Consider the following 26,415-nt stretch of genomic DNA (forward strand, 5'->3'; position numbering starts at 1 on the left):
TTAAAATCACTATGGTTTGTTTTCATGAGCCCCAGAACCACATGAAAGTTCTCTGTGTTCTGACTCTGATTGTAAAACACAGAATTATGCACTGAGGGAGTTCTCTGTTCTCAAGTTGCCTTCATCCAGACCTGACATGGCGTAACTATTGCCATACACTAATGCAAAGTCTGCAGAACCACTTTTCACTTCATCTTTGTTTGAAGTCCCTGTTGTTCAGATGAAGAACAAAATTAGCTTGGGCTATCTGGCAGTTACCAAAATATTTAATGCATTATATTATGTATAATATTAGAATGAGATATTAATCTCAATTTATTAAAAATGATATGGCTATGAAAAAGTAATTATACCAATAATAGGCTTTAATAGTTAACATGGTGTGGTTATATGAGTTCCACAGAAATGTTTTAGAAATATGTTTACAAATTTCACAAAGCTCAATGAAATGAAATATAAGGTTAATCGTGAGGAGGAGGATATGTTTGGATTAGATCTAGGAAAACAGTAGTGCAGTACTTTTCAACATACAGTATAAACTTGGAATTGAATGGCTTTGAACAAATCATAAAACAGGCATACATTTGGTGTTATCCTTCTCTAAATTTTATTATTTTTTAGTTACCTATATGAATACTTTTAGCTTTGTTCTGCTTGTTCAACATGTGCATTTCACCATTACTGTCTTCTTGCCTGACTTTCATCGTCATCATCATTTTCATCACTCAGTATCTGGTTCAAGAGACTACTGAGCTTCTTTATAGTATGTCAAACTATCATATTACATACCATACAATGAATAATCATCTTTCACCTTACAGTGAACTAGAAAAAATCATTTGTATTGTAACCAATACTAAAATGCACTTTTATCAATGCATCTATGCTATCACTGCAAAGCATTCTATGAATTAGGACAAACAGTACAGTACATTTGCTTAAAACATAGGAGAAGTGATTTCTTTTGATGTTTCTGTTTTCTCCTTTCACTGAAATTGGAGCAGGGCTTTAGTCACTGAAGAGTGAATGGAACATTTCAACAGGAAATTTTCTTCGCATTCATTTTCAGGTTATTTAATGGACCTTTCTAAAAGAAAATAATTAGGGGCTTTTAAAGAACCAATTCTTCAATTGATGGAAATAACCCTACCCCCCATTGAAGTCACTTAATCATTTACTTGAATCTATTCACATAGAAATTTGTCAATGCTTTTCATTTTGGTTTCTTTATATTCTTCATGTTATTTTAATACAATGATTACATTTTCAACTCTTGTTACAAATGAATGGTAATTTTAAAAGAAGTACCAGAATAATGAAAGACTTAGTAATGTAATGTACAGTATCTGTCTTTTTGAGAATTTACATTTGCCCTGGACATTTCCTGCATTTCTTTTAAAAATGAAATTGACATTATTTTTGCACAGAGCACTTACACGTACAGTAAATTAGTACATTCAACATCCTGAATAGCTTTCTTTTCAGATATCAGTAAGTTCCAGTCACTGATGAAAAAAGAAACACTTTTAGCAAATACTAAGGGAATGACAGGAAGAATGAAGATGTATGGAGAAGAAATCTAAAGTATTGATGAGCTATCAATGCAGTTAATGGATTTGATTCTTTTTGGTTTAATTTCCTTTAAAAAACATAAGCATTTTAATTAAAAAAAGGTCAAAGGGTTTACACCCATATATGTCTTCTTTGTGCAGGTTTACTTGACAAAAGTTAGAATATCTGGACAAGTATAGAAGAGGCAAGAAAGGAGAGTTATTATTCAATGTGGATCCTAGTTGACATTGTAGCTGGACACTTTATTTGTGAAGCTTGTGACTGCTAATGAGCTCTAGGAGCTGGCTGTCTTGCTATTACCTCTTAGGGTGGCTCCTATGGGATTTTTTCTCTCTGAGGTTCCAAAATACAAATTTTACAGAAGTCTTATTACTTCAGTCACTGTTGCCTGACCACCTTCTCTACCATTTTGTCACAGTAAAGGCCATCAAAGAAGCTATTAATATTAATTGCAGAATGTGTGATTGTGGCTTGCTTCTGAAATTTGGTTGAAACACCAGGAATGTGGCAGCAGCTTGAAAGAGGGTAATATCTCTATATTTTTGTTATTTTTATTTCAATGGCAGTAACCTGTTATTTTTCAGCATGCTTATTTATTGGTGTGATTGTATTCTTTTTTTTTTCCATGTGTTTATTGCTTTTCAGTTTAAATACTAACTCAGGAACCAGTCCCCAGCTTTCATCATCCATACTGTGGATGAAACAGTCAGTTGTAAGAACAAATAGGACTGGTTATGTATTTCCTATCTTTAACTACAGATATATGCATTATAAATAAGAATTTAATGAAAGCATTTCTAATGCTTTAAAACAACATACCATTTAGATTTAATCACCTTTGTTTAAGCACGTTTAATGATATTTATATCATATGAAAGATACTGTATCATTTCAGTGCGTCCCCTGTACTGGAGCTCACATTCAGTGTTTTACACTAGTTGTTTTCCCTTTCTCTTGCTTTGTTGCCATAAAGTGATTATATGCAGCCCTTGGACATTCAAGAAAAAAACGTAAAGGCTTATTTGCTTCAGTGTTTTGTACCGTTCAGTATTCTCTGCATATAGTTTTGTTTGCGGTAAATATAATTTAAGAGACAATTGATTTATTTTGGTGATAGAGCACACTAATTATTCTTAATTATCTCTTTTTATAAGAAATAAAGAGAACTAAAGACCCATTCTTTATTTTTTATTGCTCTTCTTCGAGCCTATACCATGCATTTTAAACATATTACATTTTTGTCCATCTCTCCCTTTTTATACAGTACTGCTGACAGAGGCTGTTCCAATTAAGATTTGGTGTCTTGGTTATGATGTTTTGCAAAAGTACTAGGGTTGTGCACATCTGAAATCCTTACCATGTTACTGTAAATATTTTTGACAGTTGTGGCTGAATACTGATTTTAAGGGAAAAGTACATTTAATGTGAGTGTCTGTGTAAATTTAATTAAACCCATTAAAATGAATAAAACTCTATGTGACTTACTGTATAAATTTACCTATGTAGTTTTTAACCATTCATAACTATTCAAACCTAAATATTCTTGATATTAGATGATATATAATTTTCAAATGTATTAGAAGTATTACTATGGTTGAGGAAAGCAATAAACACCAAAACAGTCCTGAAAATATAGATACAGTATATAGTATGTATAATTTGGCTATGAAAGGTGTGATGAGGTTTAATGCTTACATTACAGTATACTCCTAGCATGCTCTATTACAACCGAGTCATTGCCATAGAATATTTATCAGGATTTCATAGGGAGATAGCTTACTGTGGGATCACTCAAGTATAACCTACCTGTGCTCATTAAGGACCTTGTCAAGTTGCTGTCCCTGTCACAGATGAGTTGCTCTTCTTTTTCATCATGGTGCATAGATGAATATCCGTTAATTCACAAAGACACTTCTCTTTCCTGCCCTGTGTGTTAACATTTTCCAGCACACATTCGCTTTGCTCTGCCAATCATCAATGTTAGGAAGATGGAGTGAAGGGAGCTTTGGATTCTATCCCTTCCATTAAATATCAGAGGCACACTGTTTAGAAACATCCTTCTTCTAAAAAAAAGCAAGCATGAACTCAAATTATTATTTAGGCACACATTTTGAAATATGATATAGACTCAAGCAATGGAGGCATTTGTCATTACCCGTTTTTTATCCTAATTATTAATATTTAATAATTATAATAATTTAATAATTATGGATTCATATAGGAAATATTTTTTTAGTATTGTATTTATTTATTAAAAATACTTGTAAACCATTCTATCATTCAATGCTATAAAACATAATTTAATTTATTTTACTTTAAGAATGTATGAAAATGTACTAAATGTTTTCTAAGAACTAAACCAAGATTTGGGTATAGCAGGCAAAATAATCTTGCACTAGAATTTATTTTATTTGTGTTCTGCTTCGCAGCTTAATAGAAATTATGTGCGTAACAATTTTGATATTGTATTTACTTCGATAGAGACATGGGGCTAGTTTTCATTCATGCATTAAGTTTGTGCTCACAACAAGAGGTTTCAGTTGGTATCTACTGAAGAACCTAATGAACGAATTAGATTTTTGTAAGGGGCAATATTGTCCTCATAGAGTGCGCTTAATCAAGAAATATTATCTTTCGCCAAGTGGAACACAGACAGCTCTCCCCTCTTCAGAACACTTCACTATAATTTAAATGCAAAGCTAAAAAATTGTTTACTTGAAATAAATCAGTTGAATTAAAAAAACATGAAGTGCACCAAAAATCCTTGTTGAGTGTATTTGTATATTATGTACTTGTGTGGTTTTCAGTGTGGTATAAGTAATTCACCACTATTGGACTATGGAACAAGCTACCCAGTCAGTATGTTGAAGCTTGTTATTGCAGGAGCACCCTGTATTTTTCAAGAAACTGCTGGATAAAAACCTCAAATCAGTTCATCAGCTACAAAATGGGCTAGACAGGCAGATTTTTGGCACCTTTGTGACTGTTCTTATGTTTTTAACACAAGCTAGTTATATAAATGAAAAAAGAGTGTGTTACTACATGCGTATGGCACAAGTTATACAATATATTTTCAGTTTTACTGCGGCTTTTCTGTTGAAATTGTGATGGATGTGTCTCAGTATTCTGTTATCCTGTCCTGTTCCCTGAGCCACAGTAATTACACGTTGATAATGCATCTGGACCAGGTCACCTTAAATATCAGTCCTCTTCTAATAAACACATGGCAGATAGCTCTCATCTGGAATAGGTTGTCAAAAAAACACCCATTAAGGTATCAGAATAAATGCTGTGGAATAAGTGGCTTGTCCTGAAAATATAATCTCTGATTGTGCATCCTTCCTTCTTCAGCAGAACAGGTAATGTCTCATCTAACCAATGTGAAGAAAAAAATGAATATGAATGAATATCTGTCAAGCTAGGAGTCAAAGACTATCACCATGGACCTTATTGATGGCTATAAAGCACTCATGGTTAAGTTACTGTAACATAATGTATGTAGATGGGTGTTTAGGCACAATATTCATGTCTAGCCCAGTTGTCAACTGAATGTTTTCAGGTGTCAATGCTTGATGATTTGAAATGCCTTTTGGTTCTCCTGGTAATGTGTAGATGTCAAAGTAAGGTTGATGCTGTCAGTGAATCTGTTCTGCTTGCCTGAGATAAATGTTTCAAACTGTCCTTTGCAATATTATCTGCTATTCTAAGTTGATTGCTCTGTGAATGTATACAGTTTATGCACATGACAATGCCGAAGCCAGGCAGGGTGTGGGAGTACAGTACACAAGCAGTCATACAGTAGATCCAAAACAAGGTCTTTATTTAGAGGAATAGGTCGAAAAACATTAGATATACTAAACAGAACCCTTCACCATTATAATCGTTATAGCTTTACTATCTGCCCCACTCTGTCTACCCTGTCTTAGCTTGTCACGTCACTTTACACAGGTGAACCAAGGCTACTCAACTGTTAGACCAAGCAGTGAGAGCAGAATGGTGTCTTCACATTCACCAGGAGCTCCATACTTGGGCCAGGCTGCATTACATTTAGGGTGTGGCAATTTCTTAGCACTCCTACAGTACATTTGACATGGTAGTTTTTAGGAGCCAACCTGTTTTATCATTTATAGGAAAACAAAACTGGTACTGGTTAAAGTGTAGCAGATCAATACTGATTAAAACAGTGGATTCAAGATATTTTCATGTGTCCTTTAATATTGTGTTATGGTATTGTATTTAGTGTAATTCACTAATTTTAGTGTAAATAATGTGTAAAACTGCCACAAAGCAACATAGTGACATCTATAAGTAATATCACACACTGTATACTCCATGTTTCTAATCAGATAATTGGTTTAACATACTGTAAGATGGGTTTTTGCTTTTTCAGGCAATACCCCATTATCATAGAATAAATACAGGATAGCATATTCATAGGATAAATCCCCTTCTTCAGAGTTAAAGCGGTCTTTGGTTTCATTGGCTTATCCTATGAAACCAAAAACATGACAAATAAAAATTCAAGGTGCATTGTGATATAATTTTCTAATATAATGTATATTTATCTTCTTAAATTGCAAAGGAAACATACATATTAATGTATTTAACAGTAAATGTATGGTAATGTGGTGAGTGTACTGTATGTCTATTGCGCCCTCCATGCTGATTATCCAGGTGGTGAAATGTAAAAGTCTTTCTTCAGTTCCTGCAGTGAAGCACTGTGAGAACTGGGAGATAAGTTTTGTATATGCACTGCGATATAAAAAATGACATTCTTAATCATGTTCTTTAAATTTTGGTTCTAATATTTATTATCAGTTATAAAATAAGCTATAAAAACATTTTAAGTCTTTAATTTACTTTGTAATTAGACACAAATATTTAATAAGATTTTGCAGTATTAGCATTCTTAAGTTCTGTTAATGAAAGACACAGCTATCTATTTAAATTCATAATGAATTTAAAGACGTCATGGAATTTGAATGTCATTAGAATATGAATAGATGGGTTTAAAATGTGCATCCCAAAATAACAAAAGGATTTTAAAAGTAAAAAGCAATATAAGGATTGTCAGATGTACACACTTACAGTAAATGCAAACATGCCAAAACACGTTATTGTATGCAAATCTTCTTTCTATTGTTGTCTCTTATGAAGATTGTATATAATTTATATGGTTTTATATCAGTATCTAAAATGTAAAAGAAATGTTATCTGGCATTACTGTTCTGCATGTAGTGACGCAATATTTAAGAAATACAGTATAATGCTCATCTATAGTGTATTGAAACTCCATAACTTAATTATTCCCAGTTATTTGTCTGATGAATTGATGTAATACAGATACGGGCTTCAATTTAAGTGTTTGATATAGTAGAAGGTTTTCAAGTGGAGTTTATTTCATTTTTAAATGTAGAGTCTTTTTTTGTAAGTTTCAGAAGATCACATAAAAATGTTTGAAATACATATTTAATTTGGAATTGAGGAACATTTCTTGAGCTGTTTCCTTGACGCAAAGCCCTAATTTGCTATTACAGTAAGTCGCCAACTGTGTAGAACCTCATTTCTGGCCAAACCCCACCCTGTGACACCCTGGTTCCTAATCCTGGACTTGGTGGCCCACACACCTGCTGCTTCTCATTCCATCCCACCTTCGATAGATATTTGAAAGCTTACAAGATCTGAGAAGTGTCTTAAATTGAATATGAGCATTTTGTTATAAGTTTGGGATTTTATTTCACTTACAAACTGCAGTGTCACAGTATACAGTAACAGTTAAATACTTAATACTGTTAAAGCTCCAACATGTTTCAGACATTATTATTATTTAAAATATTATTAAGATAGGAGGAATTATTGAAAAATTGATTCTTCTTAAGAGAAGCAGTGTTTTATGCATTGGTGTCTCTTTAAGGGTATGGAGCTACTGTAGTTCTGCTTCTAGTTGGGTGACAGAAGTGGCTGACTGAAAAATTGTTAAAACTAAAAAGGTAATTTGCTCCATACAGGGTTAGGCAATCCCAGGCTAGCCTCTTCAACACTGAGGTGAAGTTTAATAATACTGTTGACCTTCCCAAATACATATGTTGAAGAATTCCCAAAGTTTCAGCCTGGAACCAGGCCTCTACTCTCCCAAGATATTGCAAGAACTTTAAGGGCACATGTATTCCAAGCGGAAATAGCCTCAGAATTCCTGGAGTACTAAAAAGTTGATAAATGTGCAGAGCATGGTGAAGGAGCATATTCGACAGGTAGGAAAAACGTTTTAAAAATGCTTATTTTGATCATTTACATCCTACCATAAACAGTTAGGGTAGTTTACTCCAAAGTTCCATTTTATGTTTGATATTACTATAGAAATATTACGTTTTGTTCTTACAAATTAATACAGATAATAACTGTATATTTTAGTTTTGATTTTACACTTGCAGTTTATCCACCAAAAAGATTTTAATTGGTGACTTTTCTGAGTGTAAACTGACACCTTTTTCAAATAGAACAAAGTTTATCCTCTTTAGTTGTTGCCAAAAAAGTTATCTTGGTAAATTAGAAAGATACTGTATCAGCCCTCCTTGGTTTACCCTTTGGGTTAAGACAAAGCTCAAAATAGTCAAAGTACTCAGTACTTCAAGTAAACTGGATTTTAAAAAACTCTGGACCAATGCTGTAAACATTATAGCAAAGTGGCCAATTCCAAATAAACACTGTTTATATTGTATTATTCAGTATAAACAATTATTCATATTATTGTATGATTATACATTGTATGGATATGCTTATTTATATGACATTCCGTAGTAAAAAAATAATATATTTTGTCTTTTTTCTTCTTTTTGTATTCCATTTATTTCACGTTCTATGTGTCTTTATTACATGCAAATGGAATGTAATTCTGTCATAACAATAATAATAACAATACAATAAATACTACACATTTGTTACAAAAATATACATGAAAGCATTCCCATGCTCCAGATTAGGATACATTATACTCTCTGTGTAGTTCTAATGCATTTCTTGCAAGAAAATATAATTCATAGTTTGCTATTTTAATCTGAATAAATACAAAATCATATTTATTTGCTTAAATACTTTTTCCCAAAATGCTTTTTCAAAGTAAAAAAATGAATTGCACTAGGCCCTGTGAGACTTGTAGACTTATTGTATCTATTTATTATTTATGATTTTCTTGTTGTTATAAATTTATATTACATAGCAATTCATTACTCTTCCCTTGTTTTTCGAATTTCATAAATGCATTAAGGTTGCTTAGCAAAATTTGCATATTAATTAAAGTGATTGAAAGAGCACTGGTAAGGAGATGATGATGTTATTCATTAAAGGCTGTCACATTTTGGGGAGTTTCCTGCTTAAAGAAAATTGGAAGCTGTCAAAGGAAACATGAATATAACAAATGCCTATAGCTCACAAAACTCACAAAAAATTGTGTAGCTCAGGTGAAGGCTGAGCTTTAGCATTTTGGGTTTCTGCTCTCTTGTTTGTGCAATAGTTGATTAAATGAAAGACAGTACTGTGCCTGTTTTGATGAGTTGTTAAAATGAAAGCATTCCCATGCTCCAATGTAATGTAATTACATTTTGAATTGCAGTTTATCTATTAAACCTATGTACAGTATAATCAATTTTATCAGTTTAATTTATCATTCTTCTCTAATACCTAAATGGAAAATGTAGTTTATTAGTTTCATATACTGTATAGTTTGGTTCTAAAAATGGAGAAGAGTATTGTATACCAGTGTGACTGTGATGCAAAAGGTATTTGTTCCATGCTTTCAAGCCATGCATTTCGTCATCTTAATGTGTCGTGTCCACTCAGTTTTGTACCTTGACTTTAAATACGTCAGGCTGCATCTGGTGGCAAAATAAAGATGGCTTTTGGAAATACAGTGGGAATTTACTCACATTTCACAATATTCACTCAAATACAATTCTCTGGTCTAATTAATATAATAGAATATTTTAAAATACATCTGTAAATCATAGAAAATTCAACTAGAAATATGATTCAAAGACATATGTACTGTACACCAGATTAACACAGAGAGCCCTGATACATACTGTACACCAGATCTGCCTCCCGACAGACTGCTATAGAACAATTGTTACTATTGTTGAGCAGTTGTAGCCAGCCAGTCAAATTTGGCTTGTTCCAGTCATCGGCTATTGATGGCTTTGTTGGTTGGTCCCACAGGTTTCAAGATATTAACATTATTTTTCTTGAAGTCATACTGTTGTAATTGAGCACAATGTGGCCTTGCATTATCCGGTTAAAAAACAGGCACTTACAGACTGGCTTACAGGAATGGAAAAAAAAATGTTGACTCAGTGACTTTCTCGATATATTGCCCTCTATCTGCACCAGATGTGTTTGTCTTTTAAAGGAGATTCCTTGAACACATTAAAAGCTTAATAATCATCATGACATCTCTATGCGCACTGTCTTCCATCAGGCCTGTCAAGAGGAAAAATGACATTCTTTGCTGAGTGAAACACTACACTAATATCACTGCCACCACTGCACCTGCTCTTTGGACCACAGCAGACAGTGATTTAGTCTCACAACTGTTAATATGTAGGCTATCCATCCATCTATCTAGTTTCTAACTGCTTCATTGAATTTAGAGTCACAGAGGAGCCTGAGCCTCAGAAAACAAAGGGCGCAAGGCAGGGTACACCGTGGATGGGATGCCAGTCCATTGTAGGGCACGTACAGACAAAGACAGAGATACAAATACAAATATAATTTTCCAAGACACCAGTTAATCTGCTGGTTTGTTTTTGGACTGTGGCAGAAGACTGGAGCACCTGGAGGAAACCCATATGAACAAGGGGTGAACATACAAACTCCACACAGAAAACACCCCAGATACAGAAATGAACCAAAGGTCCTTGGGTTCAGTGTGTGAGGCAGCAATGCTAACTACTATGCCACAGTGCCACCCCGATATGTGGGTTATTTTATCATTTAATCTATTTTGCACTGTACACTGTACAATGCAGCATAGTTTGTAAACAGTTACTCAGATGGATCAGATAGATGTGAAGGTCCTTGGCCAGTCTGAAGACCCACTGCAATTTCCAGGACATGGTCTCTCCTTTAATATCCAGTTTGCTGGTAACTCTGGACAAATCTACTGATTCGTAAAGCTGAAATTTTGTTCTTCAGGCAATGCCTTTCACAGACAGGCTATGTTTATTATTTGAAACTTAGCCATATATTCTTCTTTTCTCGTGTGAATTGAATTCATACCATTTTGAACGGATATTTATACAGAGTCTTAATTACTTTAAGGCTTTTATTCAAGTATTCTATGAATTCTTGGATTCTGAGACAAATGGTTAACACAATTTTGCCTAGAACCACTTTACATCTGGTACTGATGGTAATGCACAGTAATTATAATATCATCATTCAAGATAGGCTAGAATTAAATGAGAATTAAGGGTTGGCAAAAGGATGAAACCATGTTGTGATTAACTCCACGAAACACAAATGATCTGAATCGAACTTGCTTTCAGTATAACATTGACTTTTTTGTAAAGCTGTATAGATTCTGGAAACCTGAGCTTGTAGCTGAAAGACAACACATTTAAAGACATTAGCTACGGTGAAATCTGGGCTATCTTGTCTTATAAAATATTTTAATGTATAGTAAAGTAATAATTCTTTTTCCAGTTATCTTTGTAATTGCATGCTCCCTGTCATACTGGAATTGAAAGGTTTATTGTAAAGTCTTTTTTTATTTATATTAAGCATATTAATGCATTAGAAATTTGGAATCTTCAGTGAATAATGGCTCAAGATAAGATATACTGTACATGTCTCTCCTAAACAATAAGGAAACATTGTAATTGGGTAGTATCAGTCTTATAATTTTCCTTGAAGCCGTTTTCAAGTCTTTTTCCATTACATTTAATTTTTAACTCAGAAATCTGACCATATTTCAAATATCTTGAAGTTATATTTTAGGATTATTGTAGCATACAATTTCCTTTAAAAATATTTGGCATTCCGGTTTTCAGTTTTTCAATAAATTACTCTTCCAACGATGTTGCCTTTATCAGCAAATACATATATTTGCATTTAGATTGATACCATTTTCTTCATCTTTTTCTAGAAGTACATCTCATGGTCAGATTTGAGGAAATGCATTTCATAAAAGCGGATCAAATAGTTTTAAGATTGTATTCACCTCTATTCATCAAGATGAGACCTGCCAATCAAACCCACACCGATTACTATCCATTCAACTCAATCCAACTCACCGATCTTCTCTACCACAGAAGATGGCAGTTTTGCAGTGGTAGAGAAGAACACGAACAGGTACAGTAAGTCTGATTGAGTTGAATGGCAAAGGTAGAGGTGTGATTGGCAGGTCTTTGATAAACAGGGGTGAAAATACTTTTCACAAATGTATTTTGTATAAATTACAAATATTTCTAGACTGGACAGTACCTCAGTACACGTTCTATGAATGATTGCTATGTATACGGCATTATGTTCATTGCATTGAACGCAATGGTATGAAAGAAATACATACAAATACATATGGAAGAACAAACATGATAAAAAACATCTTTGTAGTTCCTGCACATACTGTAGTATAACAGGAATTAGGTAACACTTCAAAAAGTTTTTTTTAAAGAAGCGTAACATCAGATCTCACAAAGGTTTTTATAGTCAATTTTTCCCACTGTCACATTAAGCTGCTCTTTGCTAAAACAATGCAGAAATGAACACTTCATTTATTGAAACATGACACATCTGATCACATCACACTTCAGACGAACTGAACTTCCAAATTTCAGTGGTTCCGTCCTTCCATTCATGTCACTACTGCTTGTAGACACACGTGATTTGCAGATTACTACTCTTCCTACATAGTCCACTCCCTGTAGCTCTTAGTTACATGGTTATCATGGACAAAGATATCCCCCTTTTCCAGACCTGCCTTTGTCTCCCAAGACATGAAACCTGCCACGTGTTCCCTTGATGCAATAACTTTTGTGGCCTGAGTTGTGTTTCTCTATTGGCGGTTTGTGGCACACACGCAATGTGCAGCACACAGTATTTTATAATAAGTCTATAGATTGAAAATGTCTGTCTTTTCATCCATGTGGCCTGTTAAAGTTAAAGTTGGGATATCTCTGCATTGCCAGTTGTTGTTAGTTGATGATTAACTTTTCATAAAATACCATTTAAGTATTTTCTGTATTTGATTTTGCCATTGGTAATGTGACTTGATAATGAGGGTTAAATTTATCCACAATAAAGAACCCGTTAAACATTCTAAATCTGCTTTTCTTCATATTTTAAGTAGTCTAGTAATTGTTTTAGGCTATGGAAAAATATTGTTACATTATCTTAACAAATCTACACCATCTGGTTTATACTGCCTCAGAAATGAAAACAAAATCTTCTATCAGTATCATTTATCTGTATTCCTCTTGAAAGTTCAAATGAATCCAAAACATTTTAAACTTTTTCATATTTACAGTATAATGTATCTATAAACTGCATATTATTAAGGCATAAAGATATATTATTCTCCCAAAAGCATAGCGTTAACTAAAGCTTGAAGATAATAAACAATTAATCTGAACTGTTGTGAGAGAGCTGGAGCATGGGCACACAAGAACAATTGCTGCTTATTTCACACTTCGGTGAACTAGAATGTGCTGTTGATCTAATTTTTAAACTGTAATTAAAGCCAGGCGTATATTTTCACCAAATTAATTATTACATTTTTGTGCTAAAATATAAACAATCCGGTTAAGGAAATAAAGGATAGGCTTTTGTTATGGTTTAACTGGGTGTTTTCATAACTGATATTTAACATTGAGTGGGAGACTGCACCATTGTGCGTTGGTGGCAAAGGAACAAATAAAAAAGCAATAAGAAGAACAAATAAGAAGAATACAATGTTTTGGGTGCTGAACCTTCTTCTTGTGTTTGCTTTATTTTGTAATTTATATTAGAAATGAAGAAGAGACGATGGGATATAAAGAAGACTCGGGACTTACAGAATCATTTATGATTTTTATGAATTTATAAAATCTTTTAAAACCTTGTAGACCTGTCATTGTCGTTGGTGAGATCTGTTGTGTAGTATAAAGTAGTCGGTGATACTTAATGAAAATGTGACACAGTAGGTATTGTGGAGTCATTAAATTACCTCACTGATTTTCTATATAAGGTTAATAAAACATCCATAGAAACTCAGCAGTGATGAGATTAGGTTATTGTTTGCTTAGCAACAGGGTTAATATGAACATTGTTTTTCATACCGCAAAACATTCTGCAATTTGTGTTTTAATTGCTTTTAAACTCTTATTTACAGTATACAATTTTATCTAAGCATTACAAAATAACACTAATAAGTTAATGCCTTTTTGTCTTCTGCATCTACTCTTGCATTTAAATGTTTGGCTACTTGTAAAATGTAACTGTATATTTAAAACTTTTAAGATACAGTACAGTATGTCTCTGAGCTCACTCCCCCCTTGACATTTACTGTACATTTAAATGTATCTCTTTTGGTCTTTCAGCATTCAGAACCAAAAAATGTATTACACCCGTGTGATATTAAACAGATGTGCAAAAAATAACACTGGTTATTGGGCCAGAAGTAATTTCTTTAGGATACATTAAAATTGGTAATACGAAGGAGTGATGTTCTAAAGGCATAACACTCTACAGACATCTTGATGAGATGTGAGGATGAACTACAGTAGGAACAAAATGGACAACTGTGTGATGTGTTGCATCATTTTTACTCTGTGTGACAGGGCACTGCTACCTTGAAAAAAGTTTTAAGAAAAAAAATGTTTCTTTTTGACCTGTGACCTGTGCTCGAATGTCTTCACTTTGGCACTGTTGGGAGCTGGTTGTGTTGAGCCAACTCATTCATCAGTGACTTTCAGCAATGGCTTTTGAAAGAGACAGGGCTGTAAATGGAGATGGTGGACAGGCAATTGGTCCCCCAGAAGCTAGCCATTGTGCTTCTGTGTGTATCCATTCTACCCAACCACCCTGGATTACTGTACATACTATATACAAGTTCCAAGACTAGACTTCAGAGTTGCATCATGTATATGTGAAATAATCCCCTTGAAGATTTTTATTTATAGTAATTGTCTTGTAAATAGCAAAGTCAATTCCAGTGCTAGACAGTATAGCTGACAAATGCTTTGCAAGCAGTTTAGCAGCTGGAACTCATAGCCAGAAAGAGAGAAGAAAAAATCTAAAAACATCCGATTTTAAATAACACTGTCAAGTTTTATAAAAGAATCTGGTAAGTTACTGAAAGAAAAAGCATGGTTTAGCAGACACAGTACAGTTTTAAAAAGAGGCCAAAAATAAAAAAGAAAGGTCACTAAATTATTTTACTGCTTGATTTATTTAACTTGATATATTAATTTAAATTATTCATGCTTCATCAGGTGATAATGGTGCATTTCCCCTCTGAAAATTGCAATTAGAGACTCTAAACTGTGACCTGCTGTAATTCTTATTTCTGTTTTGAAAACCGTGATCTTGATATTAAGTATATACATCTTAATTTATAGAATTTCTGAATTAATAGACATGCAACATATTTTTACAACACCACAAATTTCTGCAGTGCTTTAAAAATAGAGTTCTGTGTTAATGAAATACTTCACCATGCTTCTATCTAATAGTTATTGATTTTTAGAGTGCAGACCATCATATACTAGGATCCTTCACAGGAGGGAAATAAAAAGCAATTCCAGTTTTATAGATTGTTGTTCGGCACAATGGTTTTTGTCAGTATTGCCTTTTTAGATGGTATTTTAAGTGGTCAATTACTGCTTTTCTTTAGTTTTGATTTCATTCTGATTGTAGTTCCTCTGTTTTTACTGATGCTTTTACATCTTAGATTTTGTCATGGCAAGGTTTGTGACACATGTGCATACACACCAAGATGCATATCCTAAAAAACCTGAAAAATGCTTTTTACTGTAATCAGTGTAAGCAAAGGTAATCAAAAGACCTATCCCTATTCTGCATACCATCTTTAAAGTTCAGTAACATCGACTCATTCATTCATTTTCTAACCACTTCTTCCAATTCAGGATCACAGGGGAGCTAGAGCCTATTGTGGCAAGCGGCAGGCGCTAGGCAGGATACACCCTAGATGGGAGGTCAGTCCATCACAGGACACAGACACAAACACATACTGTACTCACACCAGGGCTAATTTTCCCTGAAGAGAATTGACCTACACGTTTTTGGACCAGTTTGTGGACAGTGGGAGCGCTGTTTTTCTCCCAGAGGAAACCTACACACATACAGGGACACAAACTCCATACCAGTAGAACCCCAGCTTCTACTGAACCCAGAATCTCAGCACTGCAAGGCAGCAATTCTAAGTACTGTACCACTTTGCTGCCCATATTTATGATCCTTTTTCCAAAACACACAAAAGTGCAAACTTTGCAGGGCTGGGTTACAATATGTAACCCGATATTTATCACTGACAAAAGAGAAGGCAGTCGCATTAAAATATGTAGAATGCTGGCTACTATTATTTATTTACAGTATCTGGAGAACCTTGGAACTTGGAATGTTTCTAAAAACTCCTTCAGCTGTATGTATGGAAAGAACAAAAATATTAACTCGTTCAGACTGCTCAGTATTCTGTACCATCTCTACTGTGAATAAAAATGGGGCTACTGTAGGAAGCTTGTGTGGATGTTGTACATTTCAGGACAGCAATTTAAAATTTTAATTCCTTTTGATAAAATGTGCAAGGGGTCTCAAAGCAGAACAAATAAGATTGTACGAACCTTTCATTGTGGTATGAAATTTGTTCTTCAAAAAAGCATACAAGGTCAAGCCAGTAATAAGTGAATGAATTGTGAATCAGAATATATAGTATATAATGTTTAAAATGTCATTCTTCTTGATATTTTGTGAGGAAGGATGTTTTCTATAGTGAAACTAAAATTTTGGTACAAGATTTCCAATAAAGGCCCGATCATTGTCTTTGCTATAATATTCACAATATATATTTAAATGATGTGAGGCTTGTCCAAGTGTTCTTTTATCAAATAATGTTTCATATCAAAATATGTATATTTGTAGAAAAATATGTAAAGTAAATAAAAAATGAGTTGTTTCCAGAACACTATAGGAGTGAGTATAATCTACCAGAGTGTAATACTGTATCTACCAGAGAGTGGTTTAGTGTATAAAATGCTAATAATAGGATGTGAATAACTGTAATCCCTTTGTTTTTTAGAATATTTCAGCCACAAAACATTTTACAATATTTGAATCCTTCTGTTATTTGATGTTATTTTTCCTATTTTAAAGGAAGTATCAGTACATTTGAAAGGCACTATACTGTACAGTATGTGTGCCACATGAGCTGTGCTGGTAATGCTTTTTCACTGATTAAAAAATATGTTCAGCTTGCTGACTTTGTCTGGCCTGGCGCATTGACTGTTTTTCCTTTCTTCAACTGAATGTGACAATGGGTAAGCAAGAAATGGAAAAGAACAAACACCTGACTACTTCAAATAAAAAGAGAGGGAGAGAAAAATCAATTGCCAGCTTAAAATAACAACCAAACACAGCAAAAGCATGAAAAGAAATTTCTTGGTTGTTTTCAATGCTCACATTTTGTTTGTGGGTTATGCTTGGAAGTAAACGAGGCCAAAATCATTGCTTGTACCACACAATACCATGGCAACTGATGTCAATGGGAGCGCTTTCAGGAGCTCAGCTTTCTGGATGAATAATGTCATTAAAATGTGATATCTGAGGTGCTCAGGAGGCAGTTCCATATTCAAACCAAATTCTGTGCCCTACCAACTGTTCCTATAGCTTACTGTATATGCCCTCATGGCCTAGGTTGTTTTGTGCTAAGATCTCAATGGACAGATACACTGCATCACATTTTAGTATTTGATTTGGCTTTTTAATTGACCTCACGTGAATAATTAAAACAACAACAGCAAAAGCAATCAAGCTTTTCAGATGTTTTATCTGTTTATTTTTTCTCAATAAACACTTGATTTAGTCTTTTTGTTTTAGGAGGGGGATGGGAGGGTGTGCGTAGCAAAGCACATTTCATCATTTGTTTCAGCTCCTGACTTTGTTGAATGTCCCTGTCTTCTGCTCTTTCACAAGGGATACCTTAAAAAAGTTAGTCACATGACCATATTACAGTTAAGATTGCTTTATAGGTAAAGTAAACAAATTTGATTGTCTTTTTAATTGCCAAGTAGGGTCACGTTTTTCTGACATAAATGTAGTTTGTTTTGTAGTTTGGATACTGTTTTACTTTCATAGATTTCAGATAAATAGACTGAAAGCTTTGCATGAGTAAATTATTAACAGTTCATAAAAAAAATAGTACAACAACTGCTACCAAGTGGAATATAGTATTTAATAGAATTTTATCAAGGATCATTTAGCGTAAAAGAGTTAATGTTGCAATCCTAACCATCTTCATATTACATTGCTTAAACAATCAATTATACACTGGTTTAATTTGTACTTTTTCAACCAAGTATCGCATTTCATTAATTTGCTATTCCAACAAATTAAAACACACTAAGCAGGCAATTCCTTCCTCAAGGTAAAATTAAATGTAGTGTAGTCTTTCGGCTTTACTTGTATAATCTATTAGCTAAAATAACAGGTAAAATCTATATAATATTTCTTTAGTAGCAATGGTGTAATATATTGTAGCAGAACTGAAGAGAAGATTAAATTAATAACAATTCTGAAATTGGGTAATTATGAACAGGTTAAGGAAACTGGAATCTTTGATCTTAGAAATTAAAGCCTTCAAGGATATGCGTTTTTATAACCTTATAGTGAGCCAATGATGAAAAATTACATACTGTAAAAGACAGAAGACTGGAGATGTTTATGTAATTTTCTTGCAGCTGATATACAGGGATGAAAAAATAGATTATGGTAGGTATTAGTTGCAGACATTTTCAAGTGGAGATGGCTCTATGTTGTTCCAGTACTGGAATAACCTTCCTTCTGTTTATAGAATCATTGATAAATGTCAACCGTCAGCATCATGTTCATCATCCTAATGCTATGTGGGTACTACAGATGCCAGCAACTCTATTAGTAATAACTCAGTTTTTATCATTAATATTTACTTTAAATTTAGATGTTTTTAAAGCAAATATAATGACTCAGTAGTACACTAACATTTGCCATTTATTACAGCAGAAATGAACTAAAACAGATCTTTCACATGCCATTAAATTGTTCTTTCTTTCTCACCTTTGTTGCATGCTACAGTATGTGATTTAGGGTGCTTTATTATGAAATCAAAATACATGCAAATAAATGTATGAAATGGTACTGTGTTATTTCCAGAATTAGACATGGGGATAAAGCTATTTGTTTTCAAATGACTTTGTTGGCTAGATGATTGCTTTGTAGAAGCAAATCCCATGCTGTGAATTCTGCTCCCTTGTTATAATGCCATTAATTACTCAGTGCCCTGATTAGGCCCAGTGTCATTTGGAACACAGGTGCAACAACTGTGCCCAGTTTGAAAAATTGCTCAGGATGATATTTCAATCAGATAACCCTAAAATTCCTGCCAACTCCAATCACTGATGAAGACAACCATTGAGACCTGCAGGATTACATTAAGCAGAGGATGACATTTGGGGGCGATTTGTGTTTGAATAAGATCACTGCAAAAATGAACACTTCCATTACAAATTATCCGAAGCCTTCAGGATGCCATAGGGGGCAGGTTCCTGTAATTTTGTGGGTAAGATTTTAATAAACAGATGTTTCATTTATTTCCTAAAATATAATGTATTTGGTTGTCTGTATACGTATTTTGATGTTGTTCTCTTGTCAGGATGACTTGTGGGTTATATTTGGGAGGTGTTGAGAGCTTTGGAAAGGGATAAGCAAAATAATTACAACAAAAATAAATTAAGAGTCGCAGGTGTGCACTTCAGTCCTGTAATGATTGTAGTTTCTGAGAGCACAGTAACTAGCTTTGTGGGGAGGTTAATAAAGAAAGCTTGTAATCTCATCTAAGGCAACAAATAAGAAGACCCATAAACTGTAAAAGTGAGTTTTAACATCGTGTGCTAGTCTTTTTTATTCGTATAGCACATAATGTATCATTTTACTGTTCATTATTTAACTTGTAATTTCACTTAAGTTTTAAACAAGTTGACATAAAAGAAATACACTCTTCAGGGTTTGAAATTTAACATTTTTTGAGGGAAAACTGCCTTAGTGAATGAGCCATGAAGGTTAAGCCCTGATAGGAAAGAAGTTATGGGGGATAAGGGAACAGAAAACAAAACTGAGGTGGTGATAAGCAGACACCATGCTGGGAGCAAGTTGAAGTCACAGATGTCAGATTGTCCTGCGGAACACAGACTAAAAGATTGTTAATTTTACACATAAGTAAGTTGGATGCTGTTCACATTCATGGTATTTCAAACTGCTAATGATATTTGTGGTGTTTTAACACTTTCAAAGGTTGGGTTTACTTTAAGTATCATAAACAAGGCCTTCATCGAAATCCTAATTAACTCAGAAAATGGCCTTCTCGTTATGCACCTGAGGTACATTAATGATTTCTGTACAGATTGCAACAATGAAGTGCATCAGCAGAGGCAGTCCTGTATCCATAAGTGCTGTCAAACTTTAGATTAGATTGCAGGAATTTACTGAACCGGATGTTTAATGTTATGGAACACTATTGAGTAAGGCATGGTGAGTTTGGAGTTGGAAAATGTACTGTCGTTATTAATTGAGGTTTCAACACATTCTAATTACTTGCTACTTCTATAAACAGTAGGCAATTTCTATCAATATCCAGACGAGATCCTGATTCATGTATTTTATAACATCGAGGCTTGATTTCTGTAACTCTTTACTGTATGGGCTCCCTAGCACTCTTCATAGTAAGTTTCAATATGTCCAAAACTCTGCAGTTAAACTTCCAATTCACACCAGACCTTGGCAGCATATCATTCTTACACATTGGTTGCCTATAGTATAAAGCCATGTATTCAGTTAAAAATAGTTATTGACTTTTAAGGCTTTAAATAATCTAGCTCCATCATACAGTACATCTCTGAACTCTTCCATGTTTACACTCCCTCCTGTAGGCTTTGTTCAGTCGAGGCTGGTCTTTTGCTCACTGTACCTACAGGTAGGACTGAATCTCAGACTTCTGGTGACCATGGTTTTTCTGTTACCACTCCTTTGTTAAGGAATGTCCTAAGAGCTCAGTCAACCCTGGTGAAGCTTAGCCAATTAGAAACAACCTTTTACAGTGGTTAATCCCAATCACCATCAGCTCATACTGTAAATGGCCCAGGCTCAAACTGGCAATTTGTGGCTCAACAAAATTGTCAGTCTAATCTCTGTACAACTGTAGTTCTAGAGCCAATCAAAAGCACAACCTCCTATTAAACCAGTACTTATAATTATGTTTAACTACTAGTTTGTCATTAAAATGTCGGCTTATTGTCATTGTGTTTTTTCATTTTAATATCACAATTTCAGTGAACATAATATACTGTATCATTTTTTTTTCTGTGTGTACAGGACAGTTGAATGCAAAACCTTTTTTGTAGGTTTTAATTTTAGATCAGGAAGCCCAGCTTATATAAGAAAATATGTTTCAATGAACACCTACCTGTTTTATTTTTTTAAGATATTGAGCATAAACCTTAGCATGCAATTTATTTTTTTAACATTGCTTGAAAAAAATTATATTATCATAAATCTAACATATGTAATCTTTTTTCAGTGGCACTTTCTTAACTTCTGTTTGCTTCAGTTTGACTTACAGAATCGTCTTGAGCAGCTCACAAATAAATATAAATTAGTATGTATACCCACATTTTCCTGTTATTTAAATGGTACACAAAAGATAGAGTGCATTGAGACTACAACTACAATGGATGTTTTGTTGGAACGGGTTTCATTATGAATAAATAATTCTGAATAAATAATTTACTTGTAATTTTTTTAGAGACAAGGGTCTTGACAAGTCTGTACAAGAATTTAAAGTAGTATCTTCAACAATACCCAAAACACACAAGTAGTTAGGATTCGCGTTAAATGTTTTAAGAAGGGCAGGCTTGTGATTTGGTGATGAAAATCAGCACTACAAGTTGATTTTGATGCTTGAAATAGAATTGGAGAACCAACCCACTATTTTGATTAATTTCTGCAGACAAAGAGTTAAATCTTTTTTTTGTGTAGAGGTCACCTAAGTCGGTAAAGTCTGCTTTTAGACCACACAACAGCTATTGAAAGCAGCTTTTGCCACGGCTGAAGTAAACAGTTGGTTTGAATAATGGATTTGCCTGTCATTTATTTCATTCCTGAGATCCTGATCAAGCTTGAAATACTCTGCTTCCTCACATGAACATTGCTTTCTGAAGGGGAAGAGTGATGACAAAGTGACCTAGTTTTTCTTTTCTTTGAGTTTCCAACTTATTCTGTCAGGACCACAGCCCGAAACATGTAACACCCCCTTGAACAGGATGTAATTCAGCTGTCTCACCTTTAAAAGTTTCTTTGTCTGATGGTATTGAGCTTGTCAAAATAATCTTAGCAGGCTTGGTTCATTGCTCAATGACCAGTGGAAGAGCTAACAGAAGCACTTGTGTTTTACTTGTGTTTTTTTGCATGAGCTTGATAGACACCATTGAGATGCTTACCTTCATAAACTGAGTCCTCACTTTGGAGAGAATAACATGGTACTGTAAGAAGGTGTAAAAATAAGAAATAAAGTAATCTGTTAGCTGGAAAGAACTTTTAATTCATGCAGTTACAATAATGTAACTCCATGATTTAAACTTCCATTCAAAGAAATAATGGTGACATAAAAATCTGTTTTTCTCAAAAAGAATGAACTGTACAGTTATCCACATAATTGTGTACCTCATGTTTCTGCATGTGTGCATACACAGTACAGTATGCACGTATAATCCATTCATTTTCATTCTTCTTTATACTGTATATGCTAAGTAATTACATTGTATACATTACTCAGTTGCATTAAGTCGGCTACAGTTTCTTTTAGCAAAAAGAACAAATTGTCTTCAGCTGCCCTGATACATTCCCAGGGCATTCATTATTGTTAAATTTCAATTAAATACCTTCACTTAGAAAAATGTGTGTATTTTTCAAACAATTTTAGCATTATGGCTTCACTCCACCTTGTTAAATGTTGTTCCAAAGAGGCACAGCCTTCGTATTTGGTGTTCTTTCGTGTAAATTTTAATAGTATTGTGCTTTTTAAATCAAAAGTAGACTTACTCTCTTGTGGGATTATCAAATCAGATGATTTGCATCCTAATGAGAACAAATGTTTAGGAGCTCATTGTAAAAATGCCTAAATGGTATGCATGCAATTATTCCAGTATTAAGATTCACAGGACTTATTTCCCCAAACACTTTTTTAAATAACTAAACAGCCACAGTGTAGCAAAGGCTGTTGGGGAGGGGAGTGATTAGGGTAATTTAAACCATTCATAAATGAATTTGCGATATGATGATTTTTTTTCCTTCTGTAGCCCTTCTGTCATTATTGTCAAACTGCTGTCTTGCCAAGTCCGTCAAAAAGTTTAGTGAAATGCTGTTTTATTCTTTTTTCTCATTTGTTTTGAATAATCACTTGATAATTTCATTTTCATATCTTTAGAGCTATTGGCTTACTATGTTTCTGTAATATCTAGAAACAAATTTGTTGTTCTATTTAATATCCAACTTCTCTTACAGAAGTTTCCACACTTAACATGGCTACAGTATGTTTTCCCCTGGGATTTTTTTAATTGCTTATTTTTGGTATGGGTTGTCATGAAAGGCCTGTATCAGGAAGTTGCTCATCAATCTCACTTTAAGCCAAACATCTTAATAGCTGTTTTTATGATTTATCCAGTATTTACACTTTTTGTCTGCTTCCAGCTTCATTTCTTGCTTCTCTCATTAAGTTCAAAGTAAAGACTTAGATGAAAAGCAGTTCTGCCTGTAGGTAGGGTTTGGTGGGGTTACAAAAAGATGTTAGATTATCCTCAGGGCAAAACTTGGGTTATTATTTTTTTGACAGAATTTAGATTTTAACAGTAGCAGATAAAATAACTGGGAAAGAAGGTGCTGTTTGATACTTGTAAATAAAACAGACAACAAGATGTCTCTTTATGATGAGATATGTGAAAGCCTTGGAGATCATGAATACTATACGATTTACTTGTGAATTTTTTGAAGCACCTCGTTTTTTTTTATCTGTTATTGAACATGAAAAATACCGTTTGCCACATTTCATTAATTGCCAAATTTGAATTTTTGTAACTTAATCCATACAGTACATCATACTTGGTTGTCTTTGTTCAGAAGTGTTCAAGTCAAAGAGGATACATTTTACAGCTAAAAAATCTTGAGAGTGAAAGTGAAGATGTTTCTCAGGTTAGTAAGATAACAACTTTCTGTTTTTCCTTTATATAAAGTATGAATAAAGTGTAGTTTCAGTTTAATTGTGCAAGATTTATCCTCCAATATTGATTCAGTAGTTAAAAACAATTATATTTCTGACATTGTGCATGATGGACTATACCCTATACAGTAGCTACAGTAAACAGACAAATGCATTTTACAGGGCCTTATAATATATATATATATATTATTTATTTTAATAGAGCCTTGGACTAGTAAGACTAGTAACAACACTTTAACAGAAACAGTTTTAAAATGTGCAGTACTGTGCTGTAATGGGAAATTATTTAATTCAGTTTTTTAAATTTCTAGTGTGAAGTGGAAATCTTTAACATAATTAGTTTATCTCTGGATCATCGAGTAAGTAATAACGCACTGTATCACAGCTCATTGTAACTCATACTGTATGCCTTGTAAAACCTTTTCCTTGTATTGTTAACCAAAATAAAGGGATTATTTTTACTTTAAGATTTTTAAAATTCTTTGTATTATTCACATATGTAAATTAATAACGCCTGCAGCAGCTGAAAGACTCATTGGTCGCAGCGCAACTCAAATTTAGAGGAATAAGAGCATAAGAAGGTTTACAAATGAGAGGAGGCCCTTTCTGAATTTATTTTGTTTTGGTTGCTTGTAGCTAGTTGATCCTAGGACCTCATACAGATATTTTTTAAAAAGCCAGATTCTACAACATGGCTAGTGGGCTGGAACAGCTTGACTCTCACAACCCTGAGAAGCAATGTCTCCTGTGCTTAGTTTCAAATGTATTTCCCTTTAATCTCAAACTGTGTTCTGTGTTCAATTCATTTTATAACCAGGGTGTCAGGGGAAGGGGGGGGGGGGGTGGAGCCTATCCTGACAAGCAACAATAAGAAGGCAGAATACACCCTGAAACACATTCACACCCACACTAATTTTGCCACCCTGGTCTGAGCATTTATTCCTTATCCTTTTTCTGTGTTTTCTATTAACCCTGTATCAGTCAAAATACATGCTTTACTTTGAATGCCTGCTGATTGTAATTTAATAATTACAGTTTTATGAGGAACCTTGTAGACAAAAGCTTCTGGTCATTTAAATTGGTCATACCATATTCTCTGTTTGAATTCATTACAGCTGCTGCTTGTTCAATAAACTAGGACACGTTAGTTAAGCAAGACCTAACTTTTCTTAATCCTTGTTGAATTTAACTCAAACTATCGTTTCCATAACCTGATATGTAATAAAAGTAAGACTTATTGGTCAATAATTACCTGATTCCGCTTTGTTGCCTTTTTATGGATGGGTACTATTTTAGCAATTTTCCAGTCAGTAGGTATTACCCATTTTCTGAGTGACTGTTGGAAGAATTTTATTAATAGTATATGAATATCATGTCTTGTTTCCTTAAGTAGAATTCATATAATATCATCAGGCCCCGGAGATTTGTTTATCTTAAATGCTTGTAATACCTTCAATGCTTCTGTCTCCATGATGCTAGTCCTATTTAATATACTGTAGAACTTTGTCTTTGCTTACCCTGAGGCATGTTGTCTATTTCTTTCTTGGAACACCTGAGTAAAATTTTTATTTACTGTATTAGCCATTTTCCTTTCTATATCTACATGTTTCCCAATTTTACCTCCAAGAATTCTTAGTTAATCCTTTTTCTTTAGCTGAAAATACTGAAAGCAAATTATAGTGTTTAATTTAACCTCCACACTGACATTTTCTCTTGGCCTTTCTAATGTCATTTTATCTATGCTTGCAAAGTATCATAATCCCCTTCTTTAACTGAATGCTATTATTTTTTATAATTTTACAAAGTGCTTTTGTATTAATTTACTTATTCATGGGATTAATTTATTGCTGCATTAATGTAAATATCTTTATGTAGTTGCCATACAGTATATTTTTCTACTAATTCCATATCTACAGTATCTTATTCCACACTGCTGTATTAAAACCTTACTGATTATTTATAGTCACCTATTTGAAATTGTAGACATTTTTTAATCTGTACCAGTCCAGTTCAAAACACCTACAGTACTTCAAGTCATACAATATAATCTTAATCTTAATTGCCTAATGGTTCTCTCCCCTCTGTTTTCCTCACTCATGGGATTAATTTATTGCTGCATTAATGTAAATATCTTTATGTAGTTGCCATACAGTATATTTTTCTACTAATTCCATATCTACAGTATCTTATTCCACACTGCTGTATTAAAACCTTACTGATTATTTATAGTCACCTATTTGAAATTGTAGACATTTTTTAATCTGTACCAGTCCAGTTCAAAACACCTACAGTACTTCAAGTCATACAATATAATCTTAATCTTAATTGCCTAATGG

The sequence above is a fragment of the Atractosteus spatula genome, chromosome 14 (assembly GCF_055471065.1).
Source record: "Atractosteus spatula isolate fAtrSpa1 chromosome 14, fAtrSpa1.hap1, whole genome shotgun sequence".
NCBI classification, from domain to species: domain Eukaryota; kingdom Metazoa; phylum Chordata; class Actinopteri; order Semionotiformes; family Lepisosteidae; genus Atractosteus; species Atractosteus spatula.